Genomic DNA, 10,800 nt, shown 5'->3' on the forward strand with positions numbered 1-10,800 from the left:
TTGCACATGACTTTTGAAACTTACATTTTAAATCATGAACTTGACATTCGTTCCAATTTTTCCCTAAAATTAAGCTCCGGTCATCGAAAATCTGATGTGGAGCCTATGTGGCAGTCGGGCATGTGCCATTTAAATAATCGAAAAATAACTTAGACGCCGTCGTTTTTAAAATAGGAAAACGGCATCGAAATTGGCGCAATTAGGTTTAAATGTCACCAATTTTTCCCATTTCATCACATTTCATTCCTATTTCGCAGATTAGGGTTCCTCACCAAATTGGCGCAAATGTCGATTTCGTCTGCGACTACAGCTCTCCCTCCTGACTCCATACGTGCAGCTGCTGGGAATCCCCACACGTGGGCGGCCTTCATCTGACTGTGCGGCCCAATTTCGGTATGATTGTGCAGTCCATCGTCGGATACTATAGCGACAACTGCACCTCCCGCTTCAGAATACGCCGCCCCTTCATCACCGCCGGAGCAGCGCTCGTCGGGTTCGCCGCTGATTTAGGGCACGCCGACGGCGATCCCTCCAGCAAGGGCCCTAAGCCTAGGGCCATCGCCGTTTTCGTCGTAGGATTCTGGATCCTCGATGTTGCTAATAACATGTTAGAAATTGAATTGTGCTTATGTTTTGAGATAATTCAATTTCAATCAGGAGCATAAACTATATCGATCGCTGGCATTTATGTAAAATTCCCCCATTTTTTAGGGTTTAATGATGATTGATGAGCATGGATTATGTCGTTAATGTAATCGGTGATGTTTTGCAGGGGCCATGTAAAGCTTTGCCGGCGAATTTATCATGGCGGTCGGAAACGTCCTCGGCTACGCCGCCGGCTCCTACACCCACTTCTACAGGATTTTTCCCTTTTCCAAAACCCACGCCTGCAACATCTACTGCGCCAATCTCAAGAGCTGCTTCTTCATCTCCATCGCCCTCCTACTAATCCTCACCGTCCTCGTCCTCACCTTCGTCCGTGAGGAGCCTGCCGCGGCAGCAACGGAGCCGGTGAAGAAAGGAAAAATCTCGGTGTTTGGGGAATTATTCGGTGCGCTGAAGGATAATACATGTGGATCCTGTTGTGGTGACGTGTTTCAACTGGATTGTGTGGTTCCCTTTCCTACCGGTGATGTGTTTTAATTAAGACACGTCAGACGAATATGTGGCACTCTTTAAGACACATCAGATTTTCGATGGCCGGAGCTCAATTTTAAGGAAAAATTGGAACGAATGTAAAGTTCATGATTTAAAATGTAAGTTTCAAAAGTCATGTGCAAAATGAAAATGCGACTAAAGTTCGTGTATTATCATGCAATTAACCCATATTATTTACCCTTACTTTTCACTTTTTTATCACTCTCAATTCTCCATTTATTTTTATTTTTCACATTTTCACATTGTTATCTTAAAATTTGTATTTCTCCCTTCTAGTAAGTTATTTGGAGGACGAAAAAAGTATTATATACTATACATTTACTTCAACTTTAATTTATTATCAATAAATAGGATATATTGAAAAATTAATTTATAGATTTTTACTTTTAATTATTTATGTAAATTTCAACCGATCTATATACATCTAGAACGGAGGGAATAATTGAAATAGTGTAATTGAAGCATCACAATAATTTTTTTTAAGGCCAACATCACAATAATTTTTCAACCGATTTATTTAAGTTTCGCATATTTATTTATTTACGTGTTAATAGGCAAAAATGCTCACATTCTTAAGTTGTATAGTAAAGCGGACACATGATCTAGCCCCTCACCGATCATATATAATCTTGACTGATAGCTGTCAAATCGTTGATTTTTATGACTGATGACTGTCAAATCGATCAAATGTGTAAGACTTTCAGAGAAAACCAAACAAACACATTAAATCAAAAGGTATTTAAAGAATAAGACATAGAATATTTATATTTATAAAAAAATATATTTTTCACATATAACTTAAGAAATAGGGCATTTTAAATTTTCGCTCTTCATTTACCATTCATTGAACGGATATTTCATTGGAATTAATTATTTTCATAAGTGGAATTTTGACTAACGCACGCCGCTATCGTGCACACTAACTATACAGTAGAAACGCACTGAGAGATCTGCGGTGGAGCCGCGTTTTGCTCTGCTTCCTCTCTGTGCCTATTTTTAGATAATTAAATAAATCAACCGACATTAATTAGTAGTAATTACATTTGACAAGTCAACATTTATCTTTAGACTGATTCCTTATTACTTAAGCTAATCAATCCTTATTCACCAAAACAGAAAAAATGCTAATATAATACTGTCACCTTACTTTCTTTTTTACATGTTCCATTATTAATACTTATTTATTTATTTAAAAAAAACTTTTTCTATCACAAAAAATTTTAAGTTTCACCATTTTTTATCATTTTTATTTTTTATCGTTCCTTTATTTAATCATCGTACCGAAAAATAGAAAGTTATATTTAATGAAACGGAGAGAGTATATGATATTAACATAATAATTCTGATCAGTTGTGATTATCTATTCAAATATGAACGGAGTTTATATCTGTGACCATATAATTAACAAAAATGTTTTTTTGTTTACTGGACATAGTTCAACTAGTTCTAGAACAGTTAATGATATTCTTTTGAGTGTGGAATCTTTTTTTCCTTTTGATTTTTGACCCTTACTTAAAGGCAGGAAAAGATTGAAAAAAGTTGAAGAGATCTCAAACTTAGCGAATTGGATCACCGCAATTTCCGTAATTTTATTAGTGTCGCACTTCTCCAGCAGTCTTTCATGATTGGCAATGGATGGTCCTTATTTTAGTGTGTGGGTCGTGTGTGGGTCAGTGGGTGGCCACAACGTGGTTGCATAGATTTATTAAATGAATTATAAGAAGTTTTGTTTTCTAAATGATAAAATTTCGGTTAAAAAAATTAATAATTTCTTTTAAATTAAAAAATCAACGAGTTTCTTTATAAAATCAGTTGGATTCATACTCATAATTTTTCAATCAATAATAAACTTAATAATTTTATTTATATTGCGGAATTGATTACTTGATGACGGTTCTGCCAAAACTAACATATTTTCGCAATCAATTTTGTTGTAAAAGTAGTAAAAGTCTGGATTCCTTCTCCTTTAATAAATGGTCCAATTTACTTGAAATATACTTCATCCGTCCCACTAAAATTGACATATATTTCATTTTGGACCGTCTCACTATAAATGATCTGTTTTCATAAAGGGGAAAATTTAACTCTTTAAAAAGTGTAGGTTCCACCACTTTTAACTAATTTACACATTCTCCTTAATTTCCGTGTCCAAAAATTTTGAACCACTTACAAGTGGAACGGAGGAAGTACTATTTTCTTACCACTAAAACCTTAGCGAATATGTAATTACTTGCATAATAAGTAATTTAGAATACGTGAAACAAGCATGCACAACAATGAATAATACTTACTATACATAATTTTCTTTTTTGGAGTCGTAAGGGTACCTCCAGTCATAAACTAGATTTCCAGTTTTTAAAGTGCCACATCACTGCCACATCAGCTTTAAAAACCCACCTACTTTTTCTCTTACATCTCCTCCAACAATAAACCAGTTTCTTACTTTTTAAAGGTCCCACTATAATACATACTCCATTGTTATATCTATATAAACATTAATTTTAATTCAATTATAATTTGTACATTATTTACATATTTTAATTATATATTTAAATTTAATTTTATATTTAAATTATCTAATATAATAAAATAACTTTATAATTCCATAGAAAAATTAAAATTATATAAATAAAATTCGAATTACATTACTAAAATTAAAATTACATTGCAAAGTTAAAAATTACATTAATTGAAAGTACATAAACATAATTATTCAAACTAATCATACTTAATTGTAAGCATCATTCGCATCAAATTGTGTCCAAATATGTAAAATAAATGAAAGAGTATAAAAAAAAAAAGCAAAATAAATGCTTTTGAAGGGAAACAATGGCTCTCAAGCAAAAAAGTAATAAATGGGCCCCATTTCATGTCAGCAAAAACTAGTTTGCAGTTGGCAACTAGTTTTTCAAATAAAAATTGGAAACTAGTTTCTTCCTTCTCCAATGGTAGTTTTTAAAATAAGAAACTACAAAAACTGCCCATAGGAGGCACCTTAAGCTTTTTATTTAATTTGTTGGGCCATAATTATTAACAAGATTTCCTAATTCAACGTTCCACTGGACCAACCGCGTGCTTGCTCATATTGTATTGAACGTACACAAAAATATATAATTAGGGCTGCCCCACACATCAAAATTCATCAAATGAGTTAAAACTGAATCCAAATACTAGCAAGGATCAACAAAATTTAGATATGTAAATAGGTATAAGTTTGGATCATCATATGTAACTCTTTCACGAATCAATATCATATCGTTATTGCATATATTTGCATGTGTCACATTTAGTGGTATCACGAGTTCTTTGTTTCCATGTTTGCATTTACATCGAACTCGTGTCTAGTCTCATATCATTATGCAATTCCAATGTCGATGACATGAAACGCGACGCTAACAAATAAATTAGTTAAATTATACTCCCTCCCCTCCATCTCACAAAAACATGAATATTTTTTCATTTTGGGGCGTCTCACAAAAACATGAATATTTTTATTTTTGTACACTATCCCACCATAACCCTTTACTTTTTATCTCCATTTTTTATAAAGTGGGACCCATTTTCCATTCACAATACATTTTTATCTAACATTTCTTAAAATCCGTGCCGCTTACAAATATTCATTTTTTTTTATCAGTAAAATTAAATTTTTATTGAGATGAAAAGCAAGGCACAAGAGATGCCAATCAAAACAAGAATGAAAGATTGAAACCCTTTGAGCACCACATGGTGAAAGGGATTCTCAACTCCAAAACTTTATAAACCTCATTCCAACTCCAAAGTCTACCCTTGATCTGTAAAACAAGTATCTCAATATCCCAAATCTTTCCTTGAAAACGACTCTCGTTTCTTTTTTCCCAAAGCGTCCAAACCGTTCCCACCCATAACGCATTTAGCAATCTTCTTCCTTTCTTCTTTTTGGCAGCAGAGATGAAGGAAGAGTAGTGATGAAGAGTACCTCTAGGATTTGCCGTTTTGATGTGTAACCATTGGAAGATTTGGTCCCACACGGCCGCAGTTTTCGGGCAATGAAGAAACAGATGTTCCGTCGACTCCTCTCCAGCGACGCAGGCGTTGCATCCTCTCTCTTCACAGCAAATTTGAATTTGTCGTCTTCTCAAGTTGTCACAGGTAGCCAAACGATTTCTAAGACATCTCCACGCCGTCACCTTGGCTTTGTGTGATGTTGGAGCCTCCCAAACCATAGCCATCTCAGCCGGTTGAGTTTGTTGCGCCTCTCTGGAAGCCGCCACCAAATCATAAGCCGACTTTGTTGAGAATTTACCGTCCGTAGTTGCCCTCCAATTCCATCCATCAGTTAAACCTGTAGAAGGGACAAAAGCAGCAACAAGTCTCAAAAGTTCCTCCACCTGTCCAATCTCCCTTTCCCTCAAATCCCTCCTCCAATTCACCGACCACACCCACTCTTCTCCTTCCCAAAACCCACTCTCTCCGACGAGGCCTTTCTTATTCGAACACAAGTTATACAATCTCGGGAAAGAGAACTTAAGAGGTTTGTTAATAGCCCACACGTCCTCCCAGAACATTGTATTCATACCATCCCCGAGACGGTGTTGAAGGTGATCAGTGAACCATCTATCATCTCTTCCTCCCCCTTTCTCCACAATTTTCGCCCACCACCCCAACTGCCCACTTCTTCCCACCACCGAGCAATCCCCCTCTTCGCCCCAGACAAGTTCCCCATAAATAGATTTGATCACTCTCGCCCACAAAGCTCCCCCATCCACCAAAAATCTCCAAAGCCATTTAATTAACAGAACATGATTAAACCATTCCACATCCCGAAATCCAAGGCCTCCTGTTTTCTTATTGGAACACAAGGAGCTCCATTTAAACCAGGTGATTCTTCCCGACTGAGAGCCTCCACCCCACAGAAATCTGGAGAACAATGAATTGAGATTCTTGAGCACAGTCTTGGGAATGAAAGCGTAGGCCAGTTGATATACCGGAATCGATTGAAGCACCGCTTTAACAAGAGTGATCCTCCCCGCCAAAGAGATAGGTCTTTTTCTCCAGCTTGCAATTTTGTTTGAGACTTTATCCACCAAGAACTTCCACTCGCTAACACCATTGCTTCGGCCTCCAATTTTGGTTCCCAAGTAAAGACACGGGAAGGAACCAATCTTGCAATGAGTAGTAATTAATAAGTATTTTATTAGAGTTGATCTCACCATGCGCTCGCGCACGCAGGAGTAATGTATAAGGCAATATATAGTGTTCAATAATATAGTATATACTGTTGAATAACGATATTAATAAAATTAGTAAAAATTTTGCTCTCTGCAGGATTCGAACACAGGTAAAAAAAAAAATCCTCTAGATAAATATCACTCATAGGATACATTAAATCATATATTATAGGGGAGGGCTAAAATAAGTACACTTCTTAAGATACAAAATAAGAATCATTTTCAGCCCTTAGATCATCAAGATATACGGTTGATTCATCATCCTATTGGATGAATTCATAGTCCTGAGTTCGAATCCCAAATGTAGCAAAAAATTATTTTTCGCAATTCATACCTTTATATAGCAAATTCATACGTGTTCTACATAAAATTCATACATTTTTCTTAGTTCTTATTTCTTATTTTAAGAGGTGCTCTCACGGTAGCCCTTCCCCATATATATATATATATATATATATATATATATATGGGGAGGGCTAGAATAAAAACACTCTTAAGTGTATAAAATATAAATGATTTTCAGCCCTTAGATCATCAAGATCTACGGTTGATTCGTAACCCTTTTGGATGAATTCGTGGTCCTGGGTTCGAATCCCAAAGGTAGCAAAAATTTATTTTTCACAATTCGTAACCATGTTGGATGAATTCGTAACCCTGTTGGACAAAATTCGTACATTAAAAAACGTTTATATTTATATTTTAAGAAGTGTTTTTACTGTAGCCCTCCCATATATATATATATATATATATATATATATATATAAAATTTAATGTATCCTATAAGTGATATTTATCTGGAGGACTGCAAATAGGGTTAGGTTCCATAGAGAACTGCAAATAATTAGAGAACGGAGAACAACGAATAAATCTATAAATTTAACGAATATATCAGCATAACTAATGCTGAAATAGAAGTTTTATTAAGAGAAAAAAGAGAGCACCGACTCAGCAAAGGGTCGGAACACACAAAAAAACCGACAAACAAAAACCGTGTAAGAACTCCCCACAAAGCACCGCGGGAAGACGAAACAAAGGAAACGAAAGCTAAGAAGAAAAATTAAAAAACATTCTCGTCCCCAACATCATCATCATCCAACATATCACCCCATTTCTTCTTGTTGGCCACCGCCGACATAGCACGGGCAGCATCGGAAGAGGAGTGAATCACAAAGTTTTGTAGAAGCGCTCCTCCAGATTGAGCATGTTGTACTTTATTCAAGAACTCCACCGGCACCGTAGAGTTAAGAACGGCCTCCTGCAAAACACCAGTAGCCCGGCCAGCTGAAAGAGCATGGCCACGCTCTATAATACTTCGGAGTCGGTGCTTGATCGAGGAATTAGGAACCTTCCCCTTCTTTGTAACGCCCTTCGGTCGCCCTCGGCCGCGAGGAGGAACCACCGGCAACTCCTTCTCTGGTGTCACATCACTAAAACTCGGGGCGGGAGAAGTCAAGTCCAGAGGAGGTGATGGCGGAGAGCTCGTCTCCTCATCCACTTCTTCCACCATCCCCTCTCGAAATTCTTTGCCATGATCCACAGATTGCAAGTTCATTCCTTTGCCATTGTCTATAGGAACCTCAGTCTCAAGAATAGCAAAGGAATTTGATGTCGAGATGCCAAGATCCGGAGCCACGTTTTCCCCAGTTTCATTAGGAGCGACATGAGGAGTCTCCTCATGAAGATTCTCAGCGGGGGTGTGAGCGCTGATAATGGAAGTCCTCTCCTTTTCAAGAAGAGGCTCCTGGTTGACGTCCTCATCTCCGGAAGGCTCTTGAGATAAAGCATCGAAAGAATTACCGATAGGAATCTCTTTGTTTTTCTGCCATTCTTTCCCCATAGTTTTGTTGTGATTGGTCTTGAGAGAAGGTTGATCCGAGCTTGTAGGATTTGTGATGTCAGTGTTGTTATCCTGCTGTTTCTTGCGGCGGCATTGAGCAATGTCATGACCTGCAAGTTTGCAAAAACCACAAAAATGCGGCAAATTTTCATATACGAATTCAACCTCAAAAGAGCGCGTCCCCTTATCCACCGTGAGAGTTTCGGGAATAGGTTTAGAGACATCCATGTCGACAAGAACACGAGCAAAGTGTCCCACTTGCCCAGAAAATGCAAAACCATCAAGTTTAATAGGAAGACCGACATATCTGGCGATGCCGATTATCACTTCCGGATGCCAGTATTCATGAGGAAGATAATAGATTCTCAGCCAGACTTGAGAGAGGGCAGATGATTCTTTGTATGGGTCAAAATCTGGAACCCATTCCCTGATTCGAATAATACCTTTGCTCAATTTCCAAGTAGCCCTAGATTTTGTCGTATCAAGCTCAGATTCATTCGCAAAAATTATCGAAAAGAAACCTTTCCCTAGTGGCACCACACGGATCGCATCCGAGGTTTTCCATAAAGCCGTGAGTTCTTGTTTAATGTCAGAAGCAAATCTGGGGGCGTCTCCCTTATTCAGCAAAAGCCTGGCGTGAACAGCGAACTCAAACTCCTTGAGTTTACTTTGATACAGGGCTTCTGGAATCCGAAGAATAGACTTGTTGCCAATGTTTACCGGGTGAAGAGCGTTGAAATCCTGGGCGAACACATCTGCTGGTTTGGGAACTGAACGCTGGACCGTTCGCGCAAAAGAGAGTTTGCTTTTCGCCTCAGCGCTAGGGCTAGATATTCCATGCAGCGTCGAGTTGACGAGAGCCTCGGAACGACTCTTGCTGTTCTGAGAAGGAGGAACATCCGAGGGCCGAGTTTGGTTCTTACCGGAAGAAGCAGGCGTAGGCCTGGCAAAGTTGTTGGAGATCGGAGAAAAATCGGAAGCCATGGGAGCGGGCGGGGGGAACACGCGGCGGCGAGAGAGGAACACGCGGCGGCGGCGGCGAGAGAGGAGTTAGGGTTTCTCTCTCCCATTCATACTCTTCATCGTTTCCCTCCTCATGATCTCCCATATATCAGCATAACTAATGAATATATGTATTAAGTAAAAATAGTGAAAATCTCGCCCCTCTCACGATTCGAATCCAGGCCAAAATATTATTCATACGATACATTGATTTATTCATCGAAATTATAGACTTATTCGTTACTTTTTCACGAATTCTCCGTTCTCTAATTATTTGCGATTATATATATGTGTGTGTGTGTGTGTGCGCGCGTACGTTGAAGTTAAAATGAGAATTTTTATTTAAAATGAGAATAGAAAATCATTCTCAACCAATGTGAAAATTTATGGTGATGCATCATTTGAATGAATGATAATGCAACACATGCATTCATCCAGGATTTTTTTCCCTAGTGCATTAGAGCACTTTCAGCGGCAAGGTGTCTTAAGTCTTGCGCTTTGCACCCCGCTGCGCTGCTGGCCCCGAGCTCAAGTAGCGGCTCTAATTTTTGCACCCGGATCGAAGGCTTTAAAGTACAACGCATGCTTGCACGCGCCTCCCTAATTATTGCGAGAACTATATTTTTCGTTATAAAGTGGGAACAATGCATTTTCCTATAAAATTAATGAATAAACTGTTAAATTCAGTGCATTCGAAAAAGAAAAAAACAATTCCTCCCCTCATGATTCAAACCTAAGTGTTATATTCATTCATCTAATTGATGTATCCATCAGAGATCTTCACGATCAAATGGCTGATAATGGTTTTGTGTTCTCATTTAAACCTCTCACTATAGAGTGTTTACATATGTTAGGTATGAATCCAACAATTGCAAAAGGGAAGATAAATACGCCTGAAACCACAAGCAATGCTAAAGCCCTTCTAAGAGCACTAGTGTGGGTGTTGATGGAAGGTTCTCCGGCCTTCGTGTCAATAAAGTATTATAGAGATAACAGACGCAATGGACATATGAAACATATGTAAGTAACACGTAAACTAATAAATATGGGAAAAGAGATAAGATAACCTATGGCTTATCCGATCAATCGGGCAGTCCTGGTTGATCGGAGCTAGATCGATTAAGCATCATGGAACGAGGAGCGACAGACGCCCGGGCTAGCGGGTATAGTCAGGTGATCAAAACTCTAGAGTATTGAGAGCGTGGAGGCGGAACATGAGAGTGGGGATACGAGTGTGCGTGTGAAAAAGTGGATACGAGTGATTCTGGATGACCTCCTTTGACTTAGAAGGTTCAAATAATATAGGTCACGGGCGTGCGGGTGACAACTAAGGTTTATCTAAAATGTCTGTGCCAACCCTAGCTGCTTCGATTTCGTTTGAACGGATCTTTTTGGATTCTCCTTTGACTTGGTTGTCAAGCAGCCACCTTTTTTAGGGCTTCACTAGCGGACTCATCAATTTCTTATGAACGGATCCTCGTGAACTTTCTTTTGACTTGGTCGTCAAATAATCATTTTTTCTAGGGCTTCACCAGTTGACCCACGTATTCCTCATGTGTGGGCTTGTTCTGGGCATTTTCACTTGAAAGCAGT

Source organism: Salvia miltiorrhiza, chromosome 1 (assembly GCF_028751815.1).
Source record: "Salvia miltiorrhiza cultivar Shanhuang (shh) chromosome 1, IMPLAD_Smil_shh, whole genome shotgun sequence".
Taxonomy (NCBI): domain Eukaryota; kingdom Viridiplantae; phylum Streptophyta; class Magnoliopsida; order Lamiales; family Lamiaceae; genus Salvia; species Salvia miltiorrhiza.